A 19,628-nucleotide genomic window follows, 5' to 3' on the forward strand; every position below is an offset into this window, starting at 1 on the left:
AGTTAAAGTCTGGCAGTAGGAATCCAGCGGTTGAGTTTTTAGTGCTGTTAGATTATCCCAGGGCAGCATCAATTTCTGGCAGTGATAACGCATGCAGTGGCTTTCCGGCAGGACACAGCCACAGGGTTCCTGGCAAAGCCACTGAGCAAGGTTTTTGTAAGCAGATCCGTATCAGTTTTGACAGGGCTAACATATGGCTTTGAATTTCTAGCCAAAGCCTGCTTCATGGTTGCTATCAGAAGAAACCCTACATGCTCTCTGGCAGCACTGCCATGCAATGTAAAGAATTTAATTCCTGGAAGTATATTGCCACAATGGTTTGCTACAGAACAAATTTCGGAGCTGGTTTCCTGCCAATATAAAATTCTATAGGTCATGTCAAGGCCAACACTGCAGTGAGTTTTTAGCAATAAGATACTGAGCTGATCTTTTAATAACCTTCATACTCACATTTTCAATACTCTTTAAGTGTTTCCACGTACACTGAATGTAAATGAGCTATTTTCTACATGAAAGGATATTGCAGTCAGTATGTGTTTTGTGCATTGGCTTATATGAGCATTTTCCAGCACCTCTCACTTGTCCATCTAATACAATGAATTGCAATTATTTCACACTTTCACTTTAAATTGTAAAAGTGCCAATGCATGTTCATGTTAACAGTAAGTATGGCAAGAGCAACAACATCCCACAGTTCAAATTGCAGCTTAATTCTTTCATCTTTTTATTCTGACCACAGGTTAAGTCAGCAGCTTAACTGACTGCAAATGTCTGAGGGGAAGAAGCCTTGGCTCTGAAAGGTGATTAGAGTTCAAGATATAGGACAGGAAGTAGCAGTATATCCTTCAGGGGGAGTGATGCATCATTGTTTTTTTTTTCCTAAAACAGAACTATGCACAGTGCATATATTTAAAACACTGTTCTAGTACTGCTTTCATGATACTGAAATTGACAATGTCACATGACATTTTCCTGATAATTTCATCACAACTGAGATCACCCTGCTTAGGCTTAACTTAATAAATACTGATTCAGACAAGATATTTCTCAAAGATCACAGGATCATTACATTTTATTTGATTTATATAAAATACTAAACAAACTAATGAGAAAAACAAGCTCAAAATAAAAGTGCTTTTAAAAAATGGTTATTATGCAACTAAAGCAAACAAAAAATTATTCTAGGTTACTTCTTGTCTGTTTCATGGTGCCTCTGAGGCCTTATTATAACAATTAATTCAGGGTAGTTTTTTAAATCTGTTTATTATCATTCTTATAAAAACACTGTCCCCAAACCAAAGGCTAGTCACATTTGAGTAACTCTCAAGATATATGTGGAATAACTCTAATGTGTAAAATGATTTGGGGACAAAACATCTCAATGAAATATAAAGCTATACAACTTACAGGCAAATTAAGGTTATATGTGTGAGACTTGTTTCTTTGTTGTTCATTTTGATATGCCTAAGGAATATAAAGTTTAGAAGCAATCAGCAAGAATATTTTCTGAGTGCCATGGACCAGAGCACTGTATTGATGGATGTACTATAGTTATAATTCCAAATCAGCTCTTACCTCACTAGAGTCCCTTCAGCAAAGCCTGAAAAATACCTTTGAAGCTGATGTCTCTACTTCTTTTATGTCAACAGATGCAAAGACATTCTGAATTAGGTGAAATTCTGGTTGTTCTTTCATAAACATTCCAATAATTTGGAATTGTCTTACTATATCTGATGCAAAGTTTGACATGTGTCACAAACCCTCAATATTTCATTCATTTATTTGTTCAATCAATAAATAGTAACTGAGTAGCAATTATGTGCCAGGTACTTAAGATGTAGTGATTGGTATGGAGTGTCCTCACAGGATTCAAAAATCCTGAACCTCATCTTTGAAGAATTATAAGGGAAACCTTGGAAGTTATAATTAATTTTTGCCTTACCAAAAGAAATAGGTCAAAAAAGAAGAATGAAAGGGTAAGATTTACAGTCCAATGATGTTGAAAGGTCTCAACATTTTCCAGTGAATCACGGTTTAATTTGAAAAACAGCATGTCATACTACTCTACTAAATACATGTATAATGTAATTTACTGCAGATAAGATATAAGAATTTGGCACCAGGAAAAAGCAATAACTTACCTATTACTAACCAACACTTTATTTTACAATTTTCTGTTAATGCAGGACCATCTCATATAACTGACTAAGTGCTAATGCTTCAGCCAAAGAGTTTGAGAATCACTTATCTAGCTGGTTCATTCAACTATGGCTCAAACTCAAAAGACAGCTAAAACACAGAGGAGCAATAAATCTGGCTTGGCAAAAATCACTGAAAATGACAGTAGCTCTCAGGTGATAGGAAAAGACTCTTGGTCTTTGGCCTTTCTTTCACTTTGTATGTTTTAACTTTGCATGCCTGGGTTTCTTGGTAGGTAATTATAGAGCAGTAGGTCAATAATGTGTAGGTTCATCCTTCTGAAGACTGAGATATCAAAAGGGAGTCAAACTCTCTCCCATCTTTGACAGGACAACAGGAAGGAACCACCAGGTAAGTTGGTCAGAGTTAAGTGAACTATTACAACAGTGATGAATATGTTCCTAAAAAGAAAAATGAAAAAGACTTTGGGATATCAAATGGAAATATGCACCCTTTTCCCCTGAGAAAAGGCAATCACCATGATTTTCAAAGCACTTATTAGGCACTGAAGAAAATTTTCAGATATTATTATGCTAATTTAAGAATGAGAAAAGCATCCTTACAAGTTAAATAAATAACCCAAGAATGCAGAACCAGCACCTGGCAGAGGCAGGGTTGGCATGCAGCAGGTTGGTGTCACTTAGATACAGCTGCAACCCCCCCACCCCCCCCAACCAGACCTTCCCTAAGCTTGTGTTTCCTTTTTACCACTGGGAGTGAATGACAAAGGCATCATTTTCCCAGCTATTTTATAGCACAGATTTGCTAACTATATTTCTCATTTCCATTCTCACAAAGCACCCAAGGTGCTTCTGTATGGGGTCAGGAATATCAGATTTCACCATGAAACCCTGGATTCTTAAACATATGATGTTTCTTTTAACAATTTTTTCCATAATTAAAAAATAATGACCATAGGAGAAACAATATTAGCAAATCCATTAATTAGGGCATTTCCTCCCCTAGGAAAATAATTTTAGATCAACTGTTCAGCCATCATTAAAGCCATTACATTCTATAGAATAGAAAATATGTTTGAGCTTCCCACTGCTGTGTTTTCAGTTGGATTGTCTCCTACTCCACATTTTATCAAATTATGGTATAATCAAGGTACAGGTTAAGGTAACACATTATTAGGCTTCCCAAGAGAAGCGTAAATGAACTCTGATCTGTAAATTGGTTAATTATTTTTGTGTTACATCATTAGCTGTAGAAAGTCTTTAGACTCAAATGTATTATTGACAGAAAAATTCAAGCATATCATTTATAAAAGGGACAACAGCGTTATTCAAGGATATGTAATAGCTGAACCATGAAAGAATTTCTTTAATTCTTCTTAATTTAAATTATTTTCTTACTCTAAATGTAATAACTGTTCATTGTAAAAAATATAGGAAGATGCAGAACTCCACAAAGAAAAAAATAAAATTTGCTTGAACCCCACAACTCAGAGAAAACTACTATTACCATAACCAGTCTTAAAACATATATATATATATAATATATATATATATATATTATATATAACATATAAATATATATATGTTTAAACATATATATATGCAAATATATTTATATGCTCACAAAATTGGGACAATAACAGACTACTGGTTTATAGCCTAGTATTTTTTTTTCATTTAACAATAAACCAGGAGCAGATCTCTATGTTATTAAAATATTTTATATAAAGTTATATTGATGTACATAAAATTCATAATGCACCAAAACGTTTAGTCAATATAATTATGTATTTATTCATTTTCAAGTTTTCAAACTATTATAAACAATCCCAGGAGGAATATACTTAAAGAAAACAAAATGACATCAACCTCTATGATGGCTTCCTAAGAATAAATTAATGGAAAGAGTCAAAGAATATGTATTATTAATTTTTTTCCCCAAAATGTCATACCAATTTAATATCTACTCGCAGGGAGGTAAGATTGTTGATTTCTCTATCATTGCCAAAAGTGGCTATTATCAAAACTTTTAAACTCTTACCAATTTAACAGATTAAAGATTTTATCTTATTTTTAATTACCTGGAGGTCTTTCACCATTAAGTGGAAAATTTTTCAATATAGTCATTGGTTATCTGCAATGAATTATATTTTACTTTAATGAATTATATTTTACTTTTTTGTTGTATTCATCTCATCATTCATTTGTTCATCCATTTATTCATTTAGTAAGTACCTACTGTGCTGCAGTCAGCATCATTTCAGTTGCTAGTGAAGAAAAACTTCTGTTCTCATGTTGTGCACACACTTCTGAAGGGAGCCAAATAATAAGCAAAATATCAAAAAATAAGTTACTTTTGGATTACTTGTATTAGTTTCTTAGGGCTGCTGTAACAAATTACCACAAACTGGGTGGCTCAAACAACAGAAATTTATTCTATAACAGTTCAGAAGGCTAGAAGTTTGAAATCAAGGTGTCAGCAGGACTGTGTCCTCTCTGTCTCTAGGAGAGAAAATGTTCTTGCCTATTCTAGCTTCTCATGTCCCTCAGGCATTTCCTTGACTTGTGGCCTCTTGGCTCCAGTCTCTGCATCCATCTTCTCTCTGTGTGTATCCTCTATGTCTCTGTGTACAAAGACATCCCTCCTTTCTCTTCTAAAGACATCAGTCACTGGGTTTAGAGACTACTCTAATCCACTATGACCTCATTTTAACTTGATTACATCTACAAAGACCTTATTTCCAAATAAGATTATATTTACTGGTATTGGAGCTTAGGACTTAAACATATCTTTTAGGGGAGCAAAATTCAATCCGCTAGACTGTGACAAACACTAGGAGGAAAACAAAGGTTTGAAATAAACTTCTATGATAGAACGTGATCAAATATGGGTTGGGAGACCTATTTCGATGTAGTGTTCAGGGGAGACATCTCTGGGAATGTTACCACTGAACTAAGACCTGAATGATGAGCAGAAGCCAGTCATGCAGAGATCTCCAAGCAGCAAACAACTAGTGCAGAGTCCCCAAGGGGTGGAGTGTTATGGGATAGGTAGGGGCTGATCATAGGACTTTATAGACCACGGTGAAGAGATTTTATTCAATCAGGGTAGAAAATAACCTTTTTAAATAACTATAATTGGATGGTTACTATATGTCAGGAAATATTGAAACAAGTTTTATATACCTTACTTCATACAAGCAGAGAAAATAATTTATTACTCTCTTCAAGAATAATAAAGGCTCAGAAATTCTAAACCAGTTTGTTTTTAAGGTTAAAAGATAATTAGGGGGCTTCCCTGGTGGCGCAATGGTTGAGAGTCTGCCTGCCAATGCAGGGGACACGGGTTCATGCCCCGGTCCGGGAAGATCCCCCATGCCGCGGAGCGGCTGGGCCCTTGAGCCTGCGCGTCCGGAGCCTGTGCTCTGCAGCAGGAGAGGCCACAACAGTGAGAGACCCGCGTACCACAAAAAAAGATAATTAGGAACATTTCTAATCGTTTCATCAGTACTTTTTCTATATTAAGTATGTTAATCTATATTTCTTTTGATGTGTAATTTCCTTTAATTAGTCTTTGGGCTTTTCAACCAGTATGTACTAATACAGTTCTACCTATAAATGTACTTAGTTGTCTATTTATATACCTACTTATCTATTATTTTATGTTATGAACTCTTCCTTGCCTTGTATGACTAGGGAAAAGAAAAACCCTGCACCATCAGGGATTAAAATAAATGATGGTCTTCATTTTAGCTTTTCTGTTTGTTTGTTTGCTTGCTTGCTTTCTGTTTGTTTTTCATTTATTTTATATGTACTTCTTTCACTCATCTGGAAAAGTTTTGAACTAGAATTCATTTTGATATCCTGACCATTATATCAGAAAAAAAGTGGTGTCATAATGAAGGCCTTCTCTCTGGTACAATATTTGCCCAAAGCCCATGCACACAACTGCCCCAAACCTAAATCTGCAGTGGCAAAAAATGATTTTCTATACCAGAGCATGACATAACCCCATCTTGGTCACTTTAGGCTTCTGTAACAAAAATATCATAGACAGGGGGGCTTTAACAACAAACATTTATTTCTCACAGTTCTGGAGGCTGGGAACTCCAAGATCAAGGTGTTCACGCAGCCCACGTCCATTGATAGTCCTTTTCCTGGTTTGAAGATGGCTATCTTCACTTAGCATCCTCATCTGATGGAAAGTAGAAAGAGGAAGTTCTGATGTCTCTCCCTCTTCTTGTGAGAGCATTAATCTCATCATGAGGCCTCCACACTCATGAGCTCCTCTAAAATGAATTACTTTCCAAAGATGCCATCTCTAAATGCCGTCGTATTGGGGATTAGGGTGTCAACATAGGAATTTGGATGGACACAAACATTTAGTGCATAGTAAATATATAGTTCTTGAATTTTCAAATCACAGAGCATTATTGTGGCTTTGTAATAATCTTCTCTACTGGCTTTCTGACACACCACATTTCTTTCACAGAAGGAATGCTGTGAGTCAGCTTTTGGCATTTGCTTTTGTTTATATTTTGTCCCAAAGCAATCCTATCTATCAGATTTACTCTGAATGCAATTACTATTTGCCTGGACTCCAAAAATGACTCAGGTTTTTCCCTTCTTTTCCTTTGGTCATTTCAATAAGGTTTAAGAAAAAGATGGGGGAAGTTGTGTTCTTGGGCTAATATTTTTATTAGATATTTAAAATTAAAAGTATTGCAGTATTACAACATATAGAAAAACATAGCTTTTAATGAACTTCAAATTTTTCATCAAAATGACAGAAATAAGTAATTTTCATTTTATTTTCAGAGTTAAACTTCTACCATAGATGCCACTAGCTTCAATATAGTGTCTTATTTGTTTTCCAAATCAATCATTCACCACATTTCCAAGTATCTCCTAGTTGTTAATTCTTGGTCACATTGTGAGGCTTTCTAACAGAATCAAACATCAGAAAATATCAGAAAGAAGGACCAATGAAATTGTTGGTTGGGTGACTGATTTGGCAGAAAATTATTGTTAAAAATCTGGATGCTATAAAGTATTTCAAAATATCTGACAATATATAAACTGTTTACTCAAAACAGTGAAACACATGATACTGGGTCAGTAAGAACATCAAGAAGTACAGATCTCAGGGCTTCCCTGGTGGCGCAGTGGTTGAGAGTCCGCCTGCTGATGCAGGGGACACGGGTTCGTGCCCCAGTCCGGGAAGATCCCACATGCTGCGGAGCGGCTAGGCCCGTGTGCCATGGCCGCTGAGCCTGCGCATCCGGAGCCTGTGCTCCACAAGGAGAGAGGCCACAACAGTGAGAGGCCCACATACCACAAAAAAAAGAAGTACAGATCTATAAAACAGAAAATGGCATTTGCTGATTCTTAGTCACTCATATGTGACAAAGTAGCTAAATCTTAGTTTGTCAGAATTCAAACACTACGAACTCCAGACCCAAAAGAAAAAAAAAGAAAGATGTGACTATTGGTATAAAACTCAGTATGGAATCATACAGAGAAACAAGAAAATCCTACCAATTTTCTCATGTAGGAGAAACTGTTTAATCAGTTACAAAAGATCCATTTATATAGTTGTAAAATACGGATGGTTCACCTTAAGTTAGAGATTCTGAAAACTGTGCTCAGAATCTTATAGGAGTTTTTTTTTTTTTAATTTTATGCCATTGTGATTATATTTTTCCCTAAGTAGTGACTGTATATGCACAGTCCTCAAGACACGATAAATAAAATTTGAACTATCCTCTTATATACATCAATATAAACAAGGAAGTTAAATGATTTAGTTTTGTATGCATTACCTCTATTTTACTTGATTAGATCAGTTCAGAAGCTGAAACTATCTATCTACCTATGTATCTATCATCTATTTATTTTCCTTCTTCTTCTATGTCATCTAGGTAGGCAAACCCAATTAGCACATGTTGAAGGCTAGCAACACCTTTTTCAACATTTCAAAGTTCTGGCAAACTCTAAAAGTTACTGAGTCACATAAAAGCTCATTTGGCACAATGAAGGGTTTGCAGTATGAATTTATCACATGAAATGATCATTTTTTAAGTGCACTGAGAGCATACAGAACAATTGGATTTGGAAAGGTCAGTTGAAATAAACTTCATTATTATGATCCTAGGATCAATCCATTCAATCTCCTTAATGGAGTTCCTCACCTTCTCTACTTATACAAAACAGAAAAAAAACAAAACAAAACAAAAAAAACATGATCCAAAAGAGCCCTGGCCTTGGTCTGAGACGGTCTTATTTCTGGCAATAAATCAACTCACTAAGAGGATCTGGGAAAGGATGGAGACGAAGGATCCAAGTATACACTACAGGTTTTATCAAATTCCCCAATTCCTAAGTCTTTCTCATTATGTTAATGGTTTCCAAATCTCCTCAGAGATAGCAATCAGTTTTCCTCAGTAATTATATACCTGAAACTGGCTGCCAATTGGCCACTAGTTTTCCCCTTCTACTTCAGTAACATGCATTAGAGAAATTCTCTGGTGTATTAACATTTGTCTGTTGTGGTGTATATGCTATATTGTCTTGTTGGCCATTTGTTCCAAACTCCTTTAAGGGTGATTTCCTTTATTCAAGAGGCTGGACAACAAAATATTACATTTCCCAGATTTCTTTTCACCTGGAGTTCCAGATGTAATTTAGGACCCTCCATTTAGATACACTTGCCTGAGAACTGGATATATAATTGTTAAGTAGGGAGACAGGCAATAGCCCTTGAAACATCCATTTCGCTGTTGCATCTCAAGCAGCCATACCAGGCTCTGGGGCCACAAGTTCTGACATCAGCTCCCTATCCCATTTTCAAGATTCTGGATTGTGGCAGAATTGGCACTTCTTTTGGTGCACCAGTTCTATGGTGCTCCTATGCAGGATCTTTCTGTGTATGAATCTCAGCCAACACCCTGCTCTGCCATCATTTCCAGTGATTTGTGTGAGCCCCTACTTCCCAGAATTAAATACCTTCATGTTTAAAAGAAGTAGTTTTCATCAGTACTGGATTCTGACTTATAAAGCCGTAGTCTACTACAGTGAGGTTACTATGTCCTTGAAATCAAATTACCTTTATGAAGTGATTTAAGCTACATCACATATTCTCTTTTATCTCCTTCTCGCACACACAGAGACGAGAACATGAGGAATTATTCTGGAATTAAAACTATCAAAGTAATTCAAGAAGATGTCTTATTCTAAAACTAATACTTTTCCAGGTCCCTCTCACTATGAAGGATTTTACTAAGAGCATACAACACAGGCCTCCATATACACATATCCATTTTTTAACTACCCACTGCATACATCTGTTTGAAATCTCCATTGTAAACCTGCCCCCTCCCCATAATCTAAATCCAAATGTTCTCTAAAACCAAAAACACAACTGACACTGAAGATAATGTTACCATTTCTCTACTTATGGTCATATTTTATTATTACTTTTAAATCATCCCTAATATATAAACAGACTCTACATCTTATTTACTCTTTTATCACAACCATTCTTCATTAAGGGAAGCATGATAGAATGAGGCCAAACAGGTCCTACTCTGCCACATTCTAGCTCTTTGTGAGTGGCATTCTTCCACTCTCCTTAGTTTCTTCATCTGAAAAATGGGCACACTAATGTCTACTCTATAATGTTTGGAGGCAATTAAATGAGAACACTAATATATCAGTGGTGACTGGCTTGGTAGGTGCTTAATAAATTGTTGCCTGCTGTCATCATTCTCATTCAAGCTATTATCATTTCATACCCATGTATTATAATGACCACTGAATGTTTCTGGCTGGGGCAAAAGATGTTTAAATAGACCATCATATAAGAGGCCTTTAGGTGGGAAGAGCAAGGTGCCTAATAGGAACACGTGTAATCTTAGGTTTTCTCCATAAACTCCTCCTATAATGCCATCAAAGCAGCTGTAAGCTTTTACTGATAACACAAACCATTGGAAATCTCTTCCTCTTTCAAACATTTGTAATCTTTAACTCATGTAATTCCTACATTTTCACATATTTTTGTTTTCCTTATTATACTATAAGCTGGGCCCAGAGATAATGCCACAGTGTTCATGTTCCATTCCTTGCTGAATATCACACTATAGGTACCTCTAAAAGGTTTTGGTTGATCTAAACTGAAATCTGGAATTCTAGAATAAGTCTCATTCTTGAATCATTATAATAATTTTAAGTTTCAAAATAATTCCTCATGCCCATATCTCTGTCTTTCATTTTACTTTTTGGTGCACTCCTAAAGTACAACTTCTCTTTTTCACAGATAGATAACTTATTATTCAGACATTTTGCTACTAGAATTGAAATCTGTCCAGTCTTATAAAAATAGCTATTTCTGAAATTACACTCATTCTCAAAAATTCTAATTTACTAGTTCTAAAATGCCATAATTAGAATTATCACCTTGTTAGAGGTGACCAGAGCCATACTGAATGAAATCAGCTCATCATGAGCTTACATCAGACTGTCCCAATATGATCTTTTAAATGACTGATGCATGTCAGCTGTGTTAAGTAATATGTGTTAGTGCATTTAAAAAAAAAATGTCAGGAAGGTCCTTAAAACCACAATGCTTGCAATAGATAAAATTTTGTATTGTTTTTTTAAAAAATAGATTAGAACAAATGATGGCTCAATATTTTAAAGCAAATATCATTTCTCATAATATTTAGTGTATGGTTTTATGGGGTTATTAATAAGCAACATTATTTACTGTTAGAGCTTAATAAAATATCACAGTGTCATATATCATTTACATTGTTCTGAAGAGGCACAGTCATAGGCAACTCTGAGGTGTAAAAGTTGCCTAAATGTTCATTTAGGATTAACCAGTTTGGGGCTGAAATAACAATTTACCAATTCCACTAGTGGCTTAAGTAGTTGAGCATGTCTATAGGTCTATGTCTTTAAAAGTGTCCTTGTTTTTCTTATACATCTTGCAAATACTTATGCAATGTGGGCACTGTTCAAAAGGCTAATTCCCACAGGGAAAAGAAGAAAGCCAAAATTTGAGTTCCCAAACTGAATGAAAATGTGTTCATTCCTCCCACTTCAAGGAGGTGTCAAAAAGACTGTCAGTTTCATAATTATGCCTCTTGAGCAGATGGGCAATAAGGCATTCTGTGACATTTGAGAAGAAAATAATTTTAAAACCCTAAAAATAATAATAAAGGAACTTCTAAATAAAGTGCATGCTCCAACACACAAGTAAAACATCTTAAAGTAGGAATGGAGCTTTTAAAATGACTAGAGACCCATTTGTTAGCTAGACCTTTCTATGTTTACAGTACACACACCATCAGGTTTACAGCAGGTCATAACAAAAGACAACCCTGCAGGGCCTCCCTGGTGGCGCAGTGGTTGAGAGTCCGCCTGCCGATGCAGGGGATACGGGTTCGTGCCCCGGTCTGGGAGGATCCCATATGCCGCGGAGCGGCTGGGCCCGTGAGCCATGGCTGCTGAGCCTGCGCGTCCGGAGCCTGTGCTCCGCAACGGGAGAGGCCACAACAGTGAGAGGCCCGCGTACCACAAAAAAAAAAAAAAAAAAAAAAAAAAAGACAACCCTGCAGAATGTACTGGAATAGCTACATAAGTTTGGAACCAATGAATTTATGTAGTATGAATCCACAGTTTGCTCCCACTTTGAATCAACCACAAGAAATAGCTGCTGCAGTACACAAGGTTAAAATTACAACATGAATCTGGGGTTTGAGGAGGGTTGGTAAAACTCACAGCTCTAATTCCTATCACAACCTGAAGGATACCTGGCTTTCTGAACTGCCGGTCTTTTGACAGAAAATAAAGATGTCAAATCCTTAAATCATCACACCCTTTCAGAACATAGTATTTTCTTTACAGTGTTTTTTTGGGTACACTGAATGGATAAACACTGCAGCTTTAGGTGTGAACAGTCTATCTGGAGAAGCATGAAAAATAATATTGACAAGTCATTTGTTGGCTCTGTCGTTTGTGTCAGATTCAGAAAACCAAGGAAGAGCAAAAAAGAAAACAAAAACAAAACGCAAAACAAACAAACAAAAAAACCCAAAAAGATTTCAAAGCCCACATCAAATTTTGGTTGTTGAGTCCTGCAACCACCAGAACAGATGACTCTCAATTTTTCAATATAATACATTTTTAAATTATGCAAGTAATGTATGCTTATTATAGAACAGATAGAAAGTAAAGATAAGCAAAAAAGAATTTTAAAAAATGTGTTCATAATTCCATTACCTAGTGGTCAGTCAGGACTATAAACATTTGGTGTCAGTTCTTTTGGTGTATTTTTCTATATACACATAACTATATTGAAAATATAAGATCATTTTTATTACTCTTCTATAGGCTGTGTGAAGGTTAAAATGGAAAAAAACCTCGCTAAAATAGTCAGGAGACCAGAAGGCGGAGGTCTCACACACAGGCCACTCCAGGTCAATACAGATCCCAATAGGAAGAGAGGTACCTTGCCTCTCTGGCAAGGAAGTGACACTACTTTACTACCACCAAGAGGAGGAAGAAAGATTATTTCACCTTTGCCTAGCAAGAGCTAAACCATTGAGAGACTGTCATAGCTCAGCCAATGAAAAGCCACTATACTTTGAACTCCCAGTTTCTTCCAAAGACATTTTTGTTTATAAGAGCCTATCTCAACTTCCCCTTCTCCTCTGTAAAAGAATTTCCTTTCCTTTGTTTTAATGGGCTTGCATGTGGTTCTCCTCCTGTCCTGAACTGCAATTCTTTGCTGCTCCTGAATAAACCAATTTTGCTGTTTTTTTTTTTTTTTTTTTTTTTTTTTTTTTTTTTGCAGTATGCGGGCCTCTCACTGTTGTGGTCTCTTCCGTTGCAGAGCACAGGCTCCAGACGCACAGGCTCAGCGGCCATGGCTCATGGGCCGAGCCACTCCGTGGCATGTGGGATCTTCCTGCACCAGGGCACGAACCCGTGTCCCCTGCATCGGCAGGCAGACTCTCAACCACTGCGCCACCAGGGAAGCCCTTCCATGTACAGTTCTTGATAACTTTAAGTGTCATATGAGTTCTGTAATTTTAAGAGCTATATATTGCTTACATGCATATATAATAAACTAACATAATATATAGGTAGATATAGATATAGACAATTCCTATTACATTACATATGCATTTAATGTATTGATATATTCCTACTACATTCCAAACAGCATTAGGTATTTCACTTGGGTTCTTTCAAATGATTTGAAATAAATACTGCTGAAATGAATTTTCTGGTATATACAGCTTTTTAAATAAATTTTCTGAATAATTGAAATTGTTTCCTTAGAATTCTTAGGAGTAGATGTGCTTGGTCAAAGAGGATGTATACACACATTTTCAAAGATTTTGATATATATATTACTAAATTTTCTTCCAGAAAAGCTGTGCCAATTTAAGCTACCACTAGCAATTATTAGAATGGTCACTCTACACCTTGTCAAACCTGAACTTTACCTTTTCTAATCATATAAGAAAAATGCCACTCATAATTTTTCCTCTATTTACATTATTTGGTTACCAGTGAGGCCAAAGAATTATTAACAGTTTTGTTGGCAATTTCTATTTTTTATTTAATAAAGCCTTGCTCATGACTTTATTACTTAGAATTTAGTTGCATATAACAGAATCTACAGCTCTTTCAAGCAATTGAAATATAATCAGGGTTTTACACGCTTATAAAATCATTAGAAGAACTGGGAACACAGACTGGAGGTTGAACATATATGGTAGAGTGGATGTTACTGATGATCCACATGATTCCTGTTACCAGTTAGGACACCATGCCACAGAAGTTGTGAGAGTTAGCTCACAGCTGCCTACTTCTTTTAAGAATTTTCTTTGGCTGAACGGAAGCCACCTCACCCTGGAGGTTAGGTTACCCTACTCCCCCAAAGAAGCTGTCAGGCAATAACCGACTAACATGGGATATAGAAGACCAAATCCCTTGCTTCAAGGTGTTTCAATTGATGACCCAGAGTTTCCTCCACAGCCAAAGCTCCCCTTAGGTACAGGCAACATACTTGTTTAGTCTCTCCCCACCTCATCCTGTTACCATAACTCTCCCTTTCCTAGGAGCATTCAATCAGTAAATCACTCACACAAAAAAAACCCATCTTTGCTCTGCTTTTGCGGATCCTGACTGAACACAATGACTGTGAGGACAATATTGCATAACTGGCCCTCCATGGAGGCCAGTGGACCAATTCAAAAGCTTGGGAGTCAGGAAGGCTGCTTCCCCAGTACTGCTCAAATTCCAATACATAACAGGTACCCTGGATCCTGTGACTTAATGTCTACAAGGTCATGGAGTATCCACTGGGGCCATGACTACTGTTGCTACCATAAAACTAATGACTTCCACAAACAAACTTGCCCACAGAAGCAGCAAGAACAACAAAAACAGGGCTTCCACTTCATTTTTGTGCTACTTTTGTACTATCCACCTTCTTCACTTCAGCTTGGACCAAAAGCCCTAAGAGAGTCTGATGAAAGTGGTCTCTGGCTTCCCAGTCCGTATCCAGCTTTAAGGCTGGCTGCAAGAGTTTGAAACCATTCCTACAATTCTCAGCTTGCCACTTGTGTCCTAATATTGCTTATGATGATTTTTTACATTCAGACATTTTTTTTTTCAAATTTGCTTTTTCCTTATAGTTTCTCTTTGATATCACCCTTAGAATGTCTTTCCCCAGAAAGTTATAAACAAAACTATTTCCTATACTCAGTTCTAAACTTTTCATGGTTTTATCGTGCATATTCAACTATTTGAAATTAGATGAGCATATGCAGTAAGATAAAGATTATACTAAACATTTTTTTCAAATGTAGGCAGCTAAACATATGGGTCCAGATTATTGTACTCACTACTTTGATTTGGCTTGCTTATGCCTTTTGTATTTTTTGGAAGTGTTATTTTTCTTAAACCATTTTATTGAAGTATGATTTATAAACAAAAAGCTTATATACTCAATGTATACAACTTGATGAGTTTGTAGATAAGTATACATCCATGAAACCCTCACCACAATCTATGCCATAATCATAGGCATCACCTCCAAAAATTTTGTATTGTTATATTGCCACTCATTCTTTGATTTTTAACCTTTCTCAGTTATTTCATTTAAAATGATGACATATAGTGGGGATTTTTTAACATAATCTAAGATGTGTAGAAAAAAGAATGCACACTCACTTAACATGACAAACCAAAAAGGAGAGAGGAAAAAAGAGGTAACAGTTTGACAGCTGTGGGGGGAACAAAATATTCATTTTTCACAGAAGGAAGTCCATAGATGGATTGTGAATAAAGTTAGAATGTCAAAAAATAACAGTCGAAAAACACATTACCTAAAATTTTGAAATACTTTGTCAGAAAAATCAGGTAAAATATTTAAAAGCTTAAAAAGTGAGTACCTCTGAGGAAGAGAATAGCATACTACTGTTCTTTATTATACTCCTTGTAAATAATTTCTCTTAAAGTATGTAAATACCTTACTTTGATAAAAATAAATTAAAAAAACAAAACAAAAGAAAATAAATTGATTGATAGATTGATAATAAAAATATCACATCATTTAAGATCAAAATGGTAACCCTTTGAAGACTGAGAGACAAAAAACATTAATAGCCTTTGGGGAAAGGGGGGGTAGAAAAATTTGCATTTCACAGCGTCCTCTACTCTTTGATTTTTTTACATCATGTGCACACATTCAATCCATAATACGGGTGTTAGATATCTGTTTTTTTTTTTCAGCTTTTTAAAGAGGAAAATGTAGGAAATTTTAAAAATAGAATAAAGGAATTTTGTTGAACTAGAGTAAATAAGCCTATTTAGAGAATTGCACTTTATGTTGTGGATGTATAGCTAAAATTTGTTCATAGTTTAAATTATTTTAAATAAATTAGAGATCTGGATACTTTAAAAAATTCTGTGTTACAGTGGCTTGGAAGAAACATGACCAGTGAAGAATTTTCCTCTGACTAAAAGAAGTTTCAGAAGCGGGTGGGTGAAAGGGTGAGAAAAACATGGGGAACTTTCATGGTTCCCCAAAGTAGCCCGCAGAGGATGGGGTAAGTTTCATAAAAGGAACAGCTGCCTGGTGCATCCTGGTAGAGAGAAATCACAAACAGCTTCCTTAGATGTGCCTCTGCCCCAGGCGGGCACAGGGCTGCGGAAGTCTGCTGGAGGATCAGGCAGAAATGAAGGGGACATCTCAGCGGGTTCCTGTGTAAAGCACTGAACAGTGCATAGCCCTGGATTGGTGGGGGGACCCCAGGAATGACTGAGTTTTCCTGCAAATATGAAAGAAGGTAGGCTCACAACTGTGATTAAATTCATTTATAGAAAGTACAAAAAAAATCTGTGATAAACTCAAACAGGAGATACGTATCTTCTTTTTTGTATGAAATTGCAACTAAAACTTATGACTGATAGCTGTATTAGTTATATAAACAGTTGACCCTTGAACAATGCAGGGTTTAGGGGTGTAGTAAAAGATCCACTTATAAACTATAGTTGGCTCTCCATTATACAAGATTCCTTTGTATCCGGGGAATCTACCAACCTCTGATCATGTATTATTGTAGTATTTACTATCGAAAAAAATCCACGTATAAGTGGACCTGCTCAGTTCACACCCATGTTGTTCAAGGCTCAACAATATGTGTGCATTATTATACTTATCTTCATATATATGTACATATGTATAATATTTATCTTAGTGAACAAATAGATCTAAATCTTCCCTTAATTCTAGTTAGAACATCATTTCTCTGTTCTTGGGATCTTGGGGTCTTCTTTTCCAGTGATTCTTCTTTTCAGCTATTATGCTTCTTCAAATAATGTAGTATGAAAGTTACATAATGGAAAATATCCTAACTGTGTGCATATTTGAGGAGGTTTATTGCTACCTTTATACTTAAGTAAAAACTTGACCTTTAGAATCTGTCCTGTCAGCACTTCACTGAGAGAAAGGGAAATTAAGACAGGGCTGGTTTCTAGTTGCCAGATCTGTCAGCCTTTCGGGAATGGTGGGAATGGATGAAGGTCATCTCAGCAGGACAGCTCCATTGCTGGGAGATTTCCTTTCTGTATTTACAATGCTTGTTGTGACTGCTGTCATTTCTGTTGTGACAGCAGACCTACGTACTCAAGAAGCACCACTGTTCTTTCCCCTTCCACCCATTTCTTTACTTATAGGCCTAAGGATTGTGAAGCTCCAAGTGCTTCAATTTCCTCATGCTCAGTGGGCAAATATCCTCTAAATGGGATGTTGACCATGGGTCTTCCTTACCACGGGTCACCATTCTTGTCTCTAGTCTTTGATTCTCTAACATAGGACCTTGGGGAAAAAATCAACCCCCGTATATTCTCTATTGAATTCTGCTATGTTATGATGCATTTGGGGAATGATGAGTTTCATGTTCACTCTGAGTTCTCTTTATATCCTATACCATCTACACTGCATTTGGCAGAAATTTTTAATGTTTGGCATACAGATAAAACTAATTCAAACATCAATGCAGGATTTTCACTCTCTATTTTTTTAAAAGATTTGTGTTGGAAATAATATAATTGATTCTTTTAGGAAAACCCCTCCCCTCAAATGTTTAAGAGCTACATTTAACTCATTTGCAATCTCAGAAGTTAGAAGAAAATTTATTAGATTTCACTAATTATCTAGGTAAGCAATCTTTTCCATTTATTTACATTTAGATTAATTTATCACCCTATGGAGGCTCTACTTAATATAAGATCAAAACTTTCATGTAGGAAGTATAAATGAGTTTATGAGGTGGCTGGAAGAGGACTTTTAACTGACTTAATTGTGCACGTGAAGATATTTTGTGTAAATAAATGGCTAGAACACTGTATTTGTTTTCCAGCACAGTTACAGCAAGTTGCCAAGGGCATAACAGTTTAAACAACACAAGTTTGTCATTTTATGATTCTCCAATGATTCTGCAGGTCAGAGGTCCAGCATGAGTCTCACTGGGTTAAAGTCAAGATGTTGTCAAGGTTAGGCTCCTCTCTGGAGACTCAAGACAAGGATCTGTTTTTTTTGCCTCGTCCAGTTTCTAAAGGCTACCTGCATTCCCTGGCTCATGGACCCTATCTCCAGCTTCAAAGGCAGCAATGTAGCATCTCTCTGATCCTGCTTTCATCATCACATATTTTTCTCTGAGCACAGCCAGGAAGGATTCTTCGATTTTGAGGACTCATGTGCTTAGATTGGTCTCATCTGGCTATTCCAGGATAAGCTCCCCTACCCAATGTTCTTAAATCAATCACATCGGCAAGTCCCTTTTTCCATGTAAGGTAACATAGTCACATGTTTCAGGCACTAGGATGTTGATAGGCATGAAGTTCTACAAATAAATATCAAGAAAAAATTTTAGAAAAGACTCTTGATCAATCTGCCTTTCAGAACTTAGTATGAATAGTTTTCAGATCATTTTCTCAGACAAAGTTTTAATTTGGAGTTTATTGGATGTTACATTCTCCCCAACAGGAGAAGGTGGGGCCTTCGGGCACAGATAACATATTGCTCAGTAAATGCATAGTAATATTTCAGAGTTATTTTATAGGTAATCCTGTCCCTTGACAGGACCTTCAAGATTTGTTGATATTTAAAATGGTGCATTTCTCAGTATAAGAAACACTGGTATTTAAAATTTCATATAAATGTTCGTTCCACCATGCAACATAAGACCTGTCATGTTGTGTGAACTCTGATGGAGTTGAGCAGGTAATGGTTCTCCAGAAAGATTTACTCCCTAGGCAAAGCAGCTCCCCTGTTGGATGCAGTGGTTGCCACACATGATATCAACTCCGGAGTCTGCTTTTATGTTTCAGCTGCTATGATTACATTTCCTACACAGGCATCCTTCCAGTTGGTAGCTAGATTGAGAGGAGTGTCTCTCTATCTTAAAGCACCCTCTGGATGATTAACCCTTCATCAACTCCTACCCCCCAAGCTCTGGGGAAAGCTGAAGGACACACATGCCCTCAAAGCCCTTGCTTATTATGCCATGTCTTTGCTGCTCTCTTCCTATGACCTCACCATATGTGCCAAACATTGGGCAGATGTGCTCATTCTGCTGCCTGTTTATTTTTCTTGAAGTGGTTTGCACAGCAGATTTTCCAGTAAGTGTTTTCTCCTTCATCTCTTTACAATTTTGCTACAAAATAGAAACTGTACACATGCTATTTCCCTTCGTATTTTCAAAGAGAAAACTCTCCACAGCCCCCTTTATACCTCAGTGGAAACTACCTTTTTTTTCCTGGGCACAGATGTAACTTATTTGGAGAATGTGTCCCATCATGCTTATTTCATCAACATCTTTCTCCACTTCCAGGTGCCTTTCTCTACAGCCTGACTACTGCATAGTTCTTTGATTTCAGATTTCT

This window comes from Hyperoodon ampullatus (genome assembly GCF_949752795.1).
Source record: "Hyperoodon ampullatus genome assembly, chromosome: 15".
Taxonomy (NCBI): Eukaryota; Metazoa; Chordata; class Mammalia; order Artiodactyla; family Ziphiidae; genus Hyperoodon; species Hyperoodon ampullatus.